Genomic DNA, 12672 nt, shown 5'->3' on the forward strand with positions numbered 1-12672 from the left:
TCAAGTTTTTTTTATCCATAGGCAGGCATCATGAGAACTTGGAAATTATACACATGGTTTCAGGTTTCACTGTTGCCCCTACTGAAGCATCAGACCCAGGTGCTGATAGAGATGCATGAGTTTGTGTATGCTATTAGATATAAATGCAGATGTCCAAGTGAAAATCAATATTGCAGTTTTGCAAAAAGCTATTTTGGGCCTAAAGTTTTCGAACCATAATTTGTACCTCATCAGCAGTAAATTTCAAAGGTAGGGAAGAACGTGATTCTGAACAAAGAGTTTCTTCCACAATGTTTTTTCATGGACTTCAAACCCTTCAGAAGTTTCATTGCAATGTTTTCTATATCATGCATCTGTCGTTGTGAGAATTCAATGACCTTCTCAGTTTGTTGGTGAAATGTTGAACTCTTCATGCAAGAACAAGGAGACCTACAAGAAGCATCTGGCGACTAAGAATTCCTTTGTTAACTGATACAAGGGAACCATTACCATGGTTCTTTGGTTTCTTGCTCATTCGCTCAGGGGCTAGCAATGCTTCAGCTTCCTTGTGACCTGATAATGATGATGAAGTCTTCAATTTAGTCCATGTCTCCGACCAAGCCTCTTCCTGCTCTCTGGAATTTTTTTTGGTTACAACAAAAGCACAATTATAGGTATAAAAATAGATGCAAACATATGTAGATGATTTACTTACTGGGGAGTTGGCTAGCACAATATAAATCAATGTCGCTCAGAGCCTGACAAAGCTTTTCCTGAGAAGTTGGAGAAATGGTCTGCCAGATAGCATGATCAAAATCAAGATAGTATCAGATATGGACCAATGAAGAAATAAACTAAAAGTACCGTCCAAACCTTTCTGTTCGGACAGTAGCTTTTTTGGAGAATGTACCCATAACCCTTCATCATGTTTTTGTTCTTTTTCCATGTTTTGTCCCTTCGCATTAATTAACTGGGAGATTTCAGCACAAGCTGGCTGGCCTTTAGTAGTTTGCAGCTTTTCCTCCCCCCTGAAAGATGAAAACTCTCCTGTAGCCTTCAATAAACTATCAGCATAATGCAAGCCTCTGAGAGCACTGAAACATGGTGGGGAAATTTTAGGAGACCGAAAATCAGGTGCTCTAGTGAGTACATCTGGGTCATTGATACCAGAGATTTCAACAGAATAAGATGTTTCTTCCTGTGCATGGCCTTCCTCTTTGGAAGACGACAACTCGGTCTTACATGAGCTATCAGCAAGAGCACGACAGCATGTACGGGAATGTTGTGGGGAATAGAGCTTATATGCTTCGGAGAACTCTTCTGTAAAAGTACTACTACTTTCATTACTGTTTATTTGTTCATGTACAGCAGCTGGATGATGAGCTGAATTATGAAGGCATTCATCTTCTATACCAGTATTAAAGATTTCATCCAAATCATGTTCCCTGCAAAGGAGGCTACATTCATCTGCAGCAATCATATGATGAGCTGAAATTATTACAGCATTTACCTTCTGTAGCAGTGTTAAAGATTTCATCCAAATCATGCTCCTTGCACAGGAGGCTACAATCATTTGGTCACATGTTCTATGTGACTGCATATTGGCATCTGTTGTACAGGTAAGTCATGAGTTAAACTTTGAGAATCTTCATGTCCCAAGACGGAAGCACAAACTTCTGCAACTTTGGCATCCATGCTTCTGGAGCTACAGCTACTTGCTGAAGGGATAGCAGCACCAGGATCTATGGTCATAGAGGCTAGCCCAGGGCAGCAGGGATTCAAGGGAAACTGCCTGGTGTATAGAGACCAAGGAAGGACAAAGCTTCTGGTGGGACACTTCTGAAAGGTCCATCTTCCTGATTTCATTATGTTTGTCACTTTCTGGAAGACCAGCACCGATCAGATTCCCTATATTCAGTAGAGACCTCATTAAGGCAAGAATATGTTGATGTATTACTGGAAGAATTTGATCCTCCATTCTCCAAGACTTCCTGATGTCTTCTAAATGGTTCAGTAGATGACTTTTCAGAATAATTAAGTTTTGCAATGAAATCCGCAGTAGAAGCAGGAACACAAATTGTATCTCATGCAGTGAGGAATCATTTTCCAGGATCTCCCTTTTAATGGTATAAACCAATTCAGGGCTATCAACATGAAGAGTCCTCTGTAAATCAGGTACTGATGATGGGAAACAATTATTTAATCCTTCACCAACTTTCTGAAGCAGCTCAGCAGATGAATTGTCAAGAAAATTAGAAGAATTAATAATGTCCAAATTAGAATTAGTAGCTATATTTACCATGTTTTGCCCATCCAAGGTACAGGGTTCCATGATCTCAGTTTCAAAATGATAAACGAATTTAGAGCTGCCAGCATAAGTTGTTGATGGCAGGAGAGAATGCTTTACTTCAATAAAATTTTCCTTTGCACTACCTCCAAAATCCTCTTCAATAGTCACTGCAAGAGAAACAGCAATATCATAAGTATAAGAATATAAAAAACCAACAGAGAAATACAGAGGTAATTAAATTCCCAGCTACCTTCCTCAGCCTTATCAGGAAATTGAGACAATGACTAAAATACAACATCAAATTCAGCAATAAAGTCCATGATAGGACACTCAGAACCATAAACATTCTGGTAATCATATGAACCTTTTCTTAAATCTCACCTGCCTCACTTTTTAAGTCATGTAGATTTGCAGCCCCATCCTTTGAAGGCCTATCTGTTATTGATGCCTTCATTTGTGCCACAGGCATTGAACCATGCATGTCATTAGAACATAAGGAACATGTCTTTGCAGTCACCGCTTCAATAGGACCTGAAGAGACCGGGGATAAGCATGCATGCTTCCTTTGCTTTCTATCTGCAGTGGACTTCTTTTGAATTTTCAAAGTAATTAGGGGTTCCTCAAGGTCAGGTTCCTCTTCTTTTGGTTTCGCATGTCCATGCTTCCACTTTTGAGATGGATCAAAATGTGAGTAGTTCTTAAGACCAACTTCTGCAGAAGCAACAGATTTCAGGACCTTCTGCTTCTTTGATTTGCAGCTTGCTTGCAAGTCCTTCAAAGTCATGTCATTAAGGCTTTGGTCATCATCATCAGTATTAGTTTCTCTATAAATATGTTTCTCAGGATAGCTTGTGTCAGTGCGATCATTAACATGTTCATTTGATTTGGAAGTACAGTTACATTCTTCAGGCTCAAGGACCACAACTTTCATTTGATTGGCAACAGTAGAACAGTTTCCTCCACTAAACCACTGCTGATGCTTTGTATATAAATTTGCAATATCTTCTGCTTCATAAATGGCACTGATTGCCTTGAGCCTTAATGATTGTCTCCTAGGGGAAGTAAAGTTATGTTTTTAAGCTTTGAGCCCCCATGGTAACCTGAATGGAATTTGTATAGCTGCAACTGGCCAGTGTAGAAAAATTGACAGCTAGTCTATATTTCTCCTTCCTTCTCAAGAGGCACCTTTCCTTTTTTCAGGACCAGTCCTGAAAAATATGGAAAACAAAGAGGCAGGTTATTACTGGTGGTCATGAACTGCATATTTAATGTAGTTTTAGCATCCATTCTGAGATCAGAAAAGCTTAGGAGGTTTGCCTAGTTGCTAGTGTCAGTCAAAACACCAAAACCTGTGTAACAGATTATGCATCATGACCAGTGCAACATAAAAGGAATGACAAGTTCACAGAAGGAATCCTTAGACATCATACTTAGCAAGATTTTGTATAACTGAAAGGTGTAGATTTTCAAAAATCAGATTGCTGAAATGAAGCTAAATTTCAGTAGCACCAGCCTGAAGCTGCTCAATGAGAGAAAGCAGTGCATGCATTCTCAGGTTATCCAGTAATTTCCTTGTTCATTTTGTCAAGCTTGAATTGAACTCCCAATGGCACGCACCAAAAATCAGGAAATGAGGATAGAAAACTCATTCACATGTCAAACAGAAAAGCATAAAGAATAAAAAACAATTTTTTTGCCTGTTCATCTACCACTGCATGTATCTTTTGACATTTTTATGGTTCTGTATTCTCCCTTGGATGTAAATACAATGCTTCATGTCTAGTGGTATTGATATTTTGGGGATGTGAAGAGCTGTCAATATAAATACATGCAGCTTATGACAGAAACATTATATATTATATATATATATATATATATATATATAGAGGAGAGAGAGAGAGAGAGAGAGAGAGAGAGAGATGAAGGATGAATATCTGGTTTGAATCCTGAGGCATGTCTGGCAATGCAGAATGCAGAAATGCAGTATAGATTTACCCTGTCAGTGGTGCAAAGTGAAGACAGCGCTCTTTTCCAATGACATAACTGCCCTATCTACTCTCAGGAATGCATTCTAAGATAGGGTCAGACTTGATGGAAAGTAGCTGCTACCACTGAGAAATTTAATAGAATGAGAAGAAGAGGATGACAAAAGCTGCTTTAACTTTTCAGAAACAGTGCAGGAAAACTCTAACATTCTGCAACGGCAACAGATATTTTGACAATCAAAGAGAAGTTTGAGCTATCATTAGTATATCCAGCATTAGCCTGGGAAAACAATGACTGAAAAGTGCTTCATGCAAACATAAAAGAGAACAGAAATAGTAAGGGATTAAGCTGAAGGAACAAAAGAAATATAAAAGGTGAAGGGAGGATGATGATACAAAATCTTGCACTGCATCGTTTTGTCCCATGTTATTTACAGCAAGGGGTGTGTGTTGGCAAATTCCAACGTGAATATTCAAATGCATAGGATTTGTATGAATAAGGTCCAATTGGATACTTTCATGAAAGCAATGTAGGACTAAATCATTTTGCACAGACAATGATCCTTCCAAACCCTAAGAGTCAATGTCAAACTCAAAACACTTCTGTGTGGAGTGAAGAAAATACAAAGGAGTTGGCTAGCCACATGTCGACCAAACTAGAAAATATATCTAGAATTTCAACAGTCTCCCATACAAATTCAAGTTTTGACATTTACTATTCAAAAGCATCATATATCATTTTGTTAAAGATGTCTTGCAGTGTTGGAATTTGGAGCTATATTCGTCCAGGAAAGCACCTTTGGACAGCACCTCTATGTCAGATTTGGCAACCTAAATGCATGGTATGAGGCTAATGACTGGGTTTCTGATCATGATGAAGGTTGTTGTGGTAATTTAGCGATCCCTCAGATTGCTCCACTTATAGGCCTTGGGCTTGTTCATTGCAAACATTCTATTGTACTGATATTCAGGAGCAATTTCATCATAAAGGTGTGCTTAGAAGATACATTTCCACAATCAGTTCTACCACAAAAGCAAGAAACATAACCCCCCAAGAACCTAACATAATGAATCCTCCATTCGATCAGTGCCATCGACAGCAACGAATCAAGAATCCTTTGTCTTACTAATCCTTTTGTTAGAGGATATGCGAAATCTCTAGCATATGTGGCACAATATATAGTAACACACCAATCAGATAAAGCTTCTGTACCATTTGTCTCTCATTATGTATTCCATTTAATCATCAAGATTTTCAGTTCTCATCCTTACTTGTAGCAAATGGCTATCGCAATGATTTGACATGCATCCCTTAAATCATTTGGCCTCAGCCAATTGTTTCAACCACCATAAATTCCAATTCTATGACAGAGAGGTCATTAGAACACATTTCATATTGATTTGAATTAGTGCCTCTAGAAGCCAAAAGGTTTGCTCGTCACATTGGTTAAGCTAGTTAGTGACATCATTAGCCCTCTAGCACACCTGACAGACCTATGACATGAAATCCTATAACACAGCTTTCTTATGCATTGTCATCAGCCTCTTACATGCACCAGAATGGTACCTAATAAACCTGCCTAATTACCTATTCTATCTACCTTCTGCACAAGATATTAATTACTCTGCAGATTTAGGCACTTCACTAATCTAGTTATTTTATAATGTCTTTATATATTCATGTCATTGAGTCAGAGGAAGATTAGTTGGTTGGCAGGATATAAACTTTGGGATGATCCTGGACATGGGAAGAGGTAAAAGATCAATTTCCATATAGGAAGCAGTGCAGGGGTTGGATCATAGATTCTAGGTTGGCGTAAAGCCAGATTTATTCCAACTGTTTAAAACCCTAATATATAGAATTATCGCAGACCATAAAGACAAAAAATACCAAAGTTCTGAAATACCATGAGATGGCAGGATGTCCCACCTGAATGTTGAGACAGGGCACTATCCAAGTGTCAAGATGGGGCAAGGCAGGGAATGGACCAGGACAGGACATCTACTATTTGGCATGTTAGTATATGGAGCATTCCGTTCCACCATCCCATGTGTCCATACAGGACCAGAAAGGAAATGGTCTAGGATAGGATATCCACCATCATGTCAAGGTTCCCGAAATCGAAACCAGGACCCACGCCAGCCGGCCGGCGGTACGAGTCGGTATGGGTCCGTACCGTACCAGACTGATGCAAACCAACATGGCAGAGAACAGCCCAGAGGGAGAAAAAGAAAAAAAAGTGGGGAAGAGAGGGGGGGGAGAAGGAGAGGAGAAGAGGGAGAGGAAGAGAGGGTCTCCGGCGGCTATCGGAGGCTGTCGGAGGCCATTGGAGTTCTTTTCGAGCTCGATACGAGTGGAGGGAGGGAAGGAGAGAGATCGGAGGCCGCCGAAGGCTATCGGAGCTCTTTTCGAGCTCGATATGAGTGGAGGAAGGGAAGAAGAGAGAGGGACGGACTCATCGGAGGCCGCTGGAGGTCTCCGGATAGACGCCAACACTGATGCGACTTCTCCGATGGCTAATGAGCGAGCGTCGAGGGCGGTCGACGTCGGGCGCATGGAGGACGACCTCCACCCTCCTTCCATGCAGAATAGGGGTTCGCCCCTATTTCGTGTTTTTTTTCTTTTAAACAAGCGAAGTCGGCAAATGATATATCGACTCCACCTAATTTTTTTTAAAAAAAAAAAAATTCGTGAAGTCGGCAAATGGGTTGCCAACTTCATGTGTTAAAATCAAAAAAAAAAAATCTAAAATAGGAGCGAAACCCTGTTTCGAAAAAGAAGATGGGGGCAGAGCTGCAGAGGCCCTTCTCCCGCTCGATCGTCCTCAGGCCTGTCGGTGTGGGCTCACTGACCATCGGGGACCTCACGACGGTGGCACCGTCCATCCGGCACGTCGTCCCCCCTCTGAGCTCTCTCTTTCTCTCTCTTTTTCACTTTTGTAAAAGTCCTATCAGACGATAATCGGACCGCAGAAGCCCTCCGATGGTCGTAGCGGACCATCGTTGGCCTCCGATGGCTAGGATTTTCCTCCCTCTCCTCCTCTCTCTTTCTCTCTCTCTTTCTCACTTTCTCTCTCTTTTCCTCTTTCTCCTCCGGTATACCGGTTTTGCCAGCCAAACCGTGCCTGTTCCCAGCCGGTCCGATACGGTACGGAGTATACCAGCTAGTTCGGCATGGTACGGAAAACTCATGATTGTCGGTATATGAGCATCCAATTCCACGAAAAACCAATCTTTAAAACCCATAAATCCACGGAGAACCTAGGAACTATATTTTCATGCATGACAAGGAAAAGAGCACCTAAGGGCCTAGTCCTTGCAAATATTGTTTTTCGTTACAATGTGCCAGCTTGAGCAAAGTATATCCCACTTCAGATAACACAGCTAAGCTAACCCTCCTATGCTAAATAAAATGATTATTCTTTATTTCCTCTAGAAATTTTGAATTTAGGATTGATTAATATGCGAGATATTGTCCACCAAGTTATCTAAATTTTCTATCTAAGATACTTGATTCAACAATTAAAGAGTTGACTTTATTATGGCAGTATATTTGGATTCAGATGCATATGGTGGCAGTGGTTATATCAGTAATTTTGTTATCCTCATGATACTAGTAGGACAAATTTAAGATGCCAACTTAAGTTTATGTCTATATAGCACCAGAAGTTCTAATATGTGTATAAAGATATCTTGAACTTTTTGTTGGAATAGGTATTTCAGTCTTTCCACCACATCCAGTCCATTCACTTCATAAATGCCACAATAAATTAGTTGGTAAAAAATCACTTTCCAGAGTTAACTGCATCCAAGGTTGTTTCAAATGTTTCTAATGTACATATATTAAATGCATTCTTCTTGTCATATTTTACTGCAAAATTTCATGGGCATCATTTATGTTAATGTCTTGATGGTTCACAGGTCACAAGAATCGATTTTTAAAGCAAAAGCAAGAGGTTTTTTCCTCAATCAAGTTACCATCATTCTTGGTATACAGGCATATATCCTTTGGTAGTAATCTGCTTTCCTCAATAGACCTATACTCAGAACTAGTAACCTAATATGTTTGTTTACTAATTTATAACCATATGGATAAGACCTGACTTGCTAATAAGATTCTTCTCAACTTCCAGTACATATGAAATAGGATGCAAAACCAATGTCTCATTTGAAAAAATGAAATGCATTAGATATACTTCCAAGTTTTTAAATATATGTGTGCTTCTGAAAAAGTAATGATACAAGAGGAATGGTGGAACAATAGTGGTCAAACAAAAAAATTGACATTCTATATATTCCATTAGGAAGTCTGGTCATGTCGGTGAGTTCCAGGCTCAAACTAGTGGATTTGCTCACAAATTCTTGTTGTAGGCAAGTTAATGTGCCATGCCTAAGCTACAATGGCTTCATCTAAGAGGAAGAACAAAGATGCTTGAAAACACCTATAAATGCCATTAAGTTATTTGTTAGCACAAAGAAAAGTCTTCCTGATATTTTTTTTGACATGGAAAAATCAAAAGAGTGAAGACAATAGGAAGAAGAAGTTGCTTAGGGAAACCTCCAAGATATCTAAATGTCTTTAAGTTATTTGTTGGCGCAAAGAAAGTTCTTCTTAATATCTAAAAGGAAAGGAGGGACTGATGCAGGATCATAGCTTCCCCATTTAAAAAGCTGATCATGCCAGACCCCCTATTGTCTAAGCACAGGCTATCACATGCAGTAAGGAATGCAAATCATCAAAGTGTGAAGCGCCAACAAGTAAATGCTAATTTTTTTGCAGATAGGAATTGGTAGACTTGGCAAGAAAATATGCAGAGCACATTCACACAATTATGCCAATCCACACTGAATCATGTGCTATGGATGCCAAAACCCAGAGTAAATATGCAAGCATGAGGCACATGTATAACGATACAGGTCTGGCAGAGTCTTGCCTTGACAATCTAGGCCAAATTACTCTTTCCAATATATTCTTTCTTCCATAAAATCAGTGCCACAATTTTGAATCACATGGAGCCTGGATAAATCATGACGTGTACTACCAAAAAGCATAGTCAAACATCCCATGAACTTGTTATGCAAGACCACTCCAAGGAACACTTCTTTAGAGATGTCTGGCATTAAAGGTTACACTAGTTTAATGTTTTGAGGCAAACGAGGAATGATCAACTTACCAATCATCTGAAAAGAACTTGGAGATAAATAGTTTTGGTGATGAATCCATGGCTTATTCAGAGGATTTATGAAAAGAAAATTCGAAACAGTGTCCTTAACAGAAGATCAACGGATAGAAATTTCTAAATCACAATATCAACTCGGCCATTGGGGATCACAAAAGTAACATGTCACGAGATGAGAGGAAATATAAATTCCTCAACTATAAATCCAATGTTATGATGAACTTTAGAACCAGAAAGAGAAATGCTTAATTTGGAATCCTTAACTTTTAAGACAACACTTGAAAAGACCAACAAATCTTGGAGTGACTTTGACATTGCTCTTGAATCATTGAAATTATTGCTTTCTCAAACAGATTCAGATATAAAATTCTGCTGGTCAAGAAAAATCTACAACCTTATGGTCACGATATCAGGTTCCTCTCAATCATCCCTCAAAATGAAGAACATACTAAATTAACAGTAATAATATGCGAAAATGAAACATAAACACTCGTAGCATGACCAAAATAACAGTGACAATAATTGATGCGATAAAAGAAGAAATCAGGGAAAAAAAAAAAAGAAACCCAAAAAAAATAAAAAGCGAGCTGCAGAAACCCTGGCTAATCAGATCTTTGACGAAAAAAGGGTTAAATAAAAGAAAAGTGAGCTTAAGCATCAAAGCAAAGAAAAGAATCCAGCAATATAGCTCAAACAGTAACCAGAAAACCAATACATGGGATAAACAAGAAATCAGAACAGTCAAAGAATGAAAAGCTAGATGTCTTAGCTACAAAAATCCTGGCTTCAATCGAATCCTGGAGCTGGTAACATTATCAACAAAGATCCGTATGAACCTAAACCTAATCGACGCAAATCAGAAATAGTGCCCTAATCTGCGGTAGCGATTAGATCGAACTGAAAACTAGATCCAGATGATATCGATTTGCCGGAAACTGACCTAGATAGAAGCGATCCAACGAGTAGAAGATTGCGAAAAGCGGCAGCTTGCGAGCAGAAATCCCAGGTGGAGAGGAGATTTCTGGGAAGCGGGAAGGGGGGCTGGGGGGGTGGTGTGTGGTGGTGGGGCTGGGGTGTTGTGTCGTGTGGGGGGTGGAAATTTTGTGAGGAATGAATGAATGAATAAATTAGGAAATAAGCAAACGGTCGCCAGAGCCTAGGCGGGAAATGTGAGGATGCGTTGAACCCCATCATGGGGCTTTTCGAACGTTATTTTATTGCTGCGGCTTGGATATCAGATCAGCAAGTTTGTCGATGAGATTTCATATGGCTCAAATGGACGGTGGAGATGAGCTAGAGTGAAGATGGGCTTTAACCTGCTGGTGGGTTAGATCAGGTCCGGTCAGGTGATCAAAATGGATAAAGATCCAGATGTTCATCTGCTGCTCTATGATATTTGGAGGGCTCTTGGTCATTCCATCGTGACAATCGTTCGATACATCTTTCGAAAGACGAACAGCACTATGGACTGAGTTACTTCATTCGTAGCCGACCACATTAAAAATTGAATCTGATGTCAAGATGACAATTATGATTTCAAGAGCACTACATGATATTTTGTATTCTGATCTTTTAGGTTGCACTCGCACTAAACTAGTGTGACTGTCCGATTGTAGCAAAAAAAAAAAAAAAATAAAGATCTCATCAGAATTGACTTTGACTTAAAACATTAGCAAATTAGCACATATAATGCATGGAGGAAAATATAGTAATAATAATAAAAATAATAAAATATAAAATAATAAAAATATAAATCAGCAAGAAAAAATATTTTTGAGATCTCTTATTTGGAAAGGTATGTGCCAATTGAGCAATACGTTGTTGGTATCTAAATTCAATATCTCAAAATAAATATTTAAATAGATCTTGAATGTTTATGTTATTATAAAAAAAAGATACCGGTGAACATGGAAGATCTCTTGAAATGATAAATAGACTTGGAATTTGTCAACAAACATTTTGATGGAGATTCTATCTACTTTATTATGAATCTAATGGGAGAAGAAACGAAAGGTTATAGATAAGGATTCTCTAATACATCTAAATAATTTTTTGGCTATATCTTTATTAAGAAAAATTGTCAATATGTTATAATAGTTGTGAAGACATATATTTTTCTTATTTTGAAATTTTTTAATATTTTTTTTGGTGAGAGAAAGGGGGTTATGCTCCTTGAAGTTACTATCTCAAAAATACAACTCAATTAGTATTAGCTTGTGAATGGTAAGAAACCCCACAAGGAGCTTCGCAATTTTAATGTTAGTGCAAGAATATTACAAGCTATGTTTATAATTAAAGAGGTCCCCCACTTGATTCTTGTCTCTGTAAACATGTGAGACATTCGAAATCCAACAATGTGGCAGCAGCTATAATTGATGTCTCTTAGGCATGAATGGCCATATTCATCATTTTGTCGTAAGCAAGCAACCCATTAGGTAAATCCCCCTCAAACCAGACCTTTAAAAGCTAAAAATAGAATGATTGCCACCCTTATTTCAATTAGAGGTATGAACTACTCATATGCTAGGGTAGCTCTTATAGCTTGCATATGGCCTACAACAACTCACAAATAATGAATCCAGCTCAAGCTCATCCATCCCTTTGCAAGTAACCATCAAAATTTAGTTTAAGAATGTCTAACTGTAGATAGGGATGCAAGAAGAGTGCAACCATGCAAGTCTAATTTGTCTCTCATTCATGCTCAACATATTTTGGCCTTGACTCATGCTTCAAGCTCAAACCCAAATGCTAGACGTGGATTCAAAACTCAGACTCCAACCATGTTGTGAAATTGAAATATATCTCATATGATTGAACTTAACCTAACAAATTACTAAGCAAGCCCAACTATATTCACCAAAAATCAATTTAGACGGGCTAGGCTTAGCAAACTTAGACTCAATGTCAAACCATGTTGGAAAATTGAAATAGATCTTACATAGTTGGACTTGATCCAACAAATTGCCAAACAAGCACAATTGCATCAATTAACATTCAATTTAGAAAGTATAAAAAAGCACATGTCAACTAGTACTACAGCTCTTGCTTAGGTTGGATCACCATGCATGTTTAGCGAGTATAGACAATAGGTCAAGCTATGCAAATCTTGCTTAGGGCTAAAATGTTGTAGCTCATACTACACCTAGATTTGAGATTTGTAGGGCCCATTTTTACATCCCCTTCTCTTCTTAATACTCTAACTCTACAGATCTTCAAGTGACATATAAAAGATAACAAG

At 38.6% G+C, this 12672-nt stretch overlaps 1 non-coding gene across 1 annotated transcript; it reads right to left on the minus strand.

Annotated features, from left to right (window-relative positions):
• Window positions 1–230: 230 nt before the first annotated feature.
• LOC105032349 (uncharacterized) lies at window positions 231–3556 on the minus strand. The gene is made up of 4 exons (XR_012137102.1): window positions 2651–3556; window positions 859–2436; window positions 691–778; window positions 231–614 (listed from the first exon to the last, which is right to left on the minus strand). It is a non-coding gene; the product is annotated as an uncharacterized protein (transcript).
• Window positions 3557–12672: the final 9116 nt, after the last annotated feature.

This window comes from Elaeis guineensis, chromosome 15, assembly GCF_000442705.2.
Source record: "Elaeis guineensis isolate ETL-2024a chromosome 15, EG11, whole genome shotgun sequence".
NCBI classification, from domain to species: Eukaryota; Viridiplantae; Streptophyta; class Magnoliopsida; order Arecales; family Arecaceae; genus Elaeis; species Elaeis guineensis.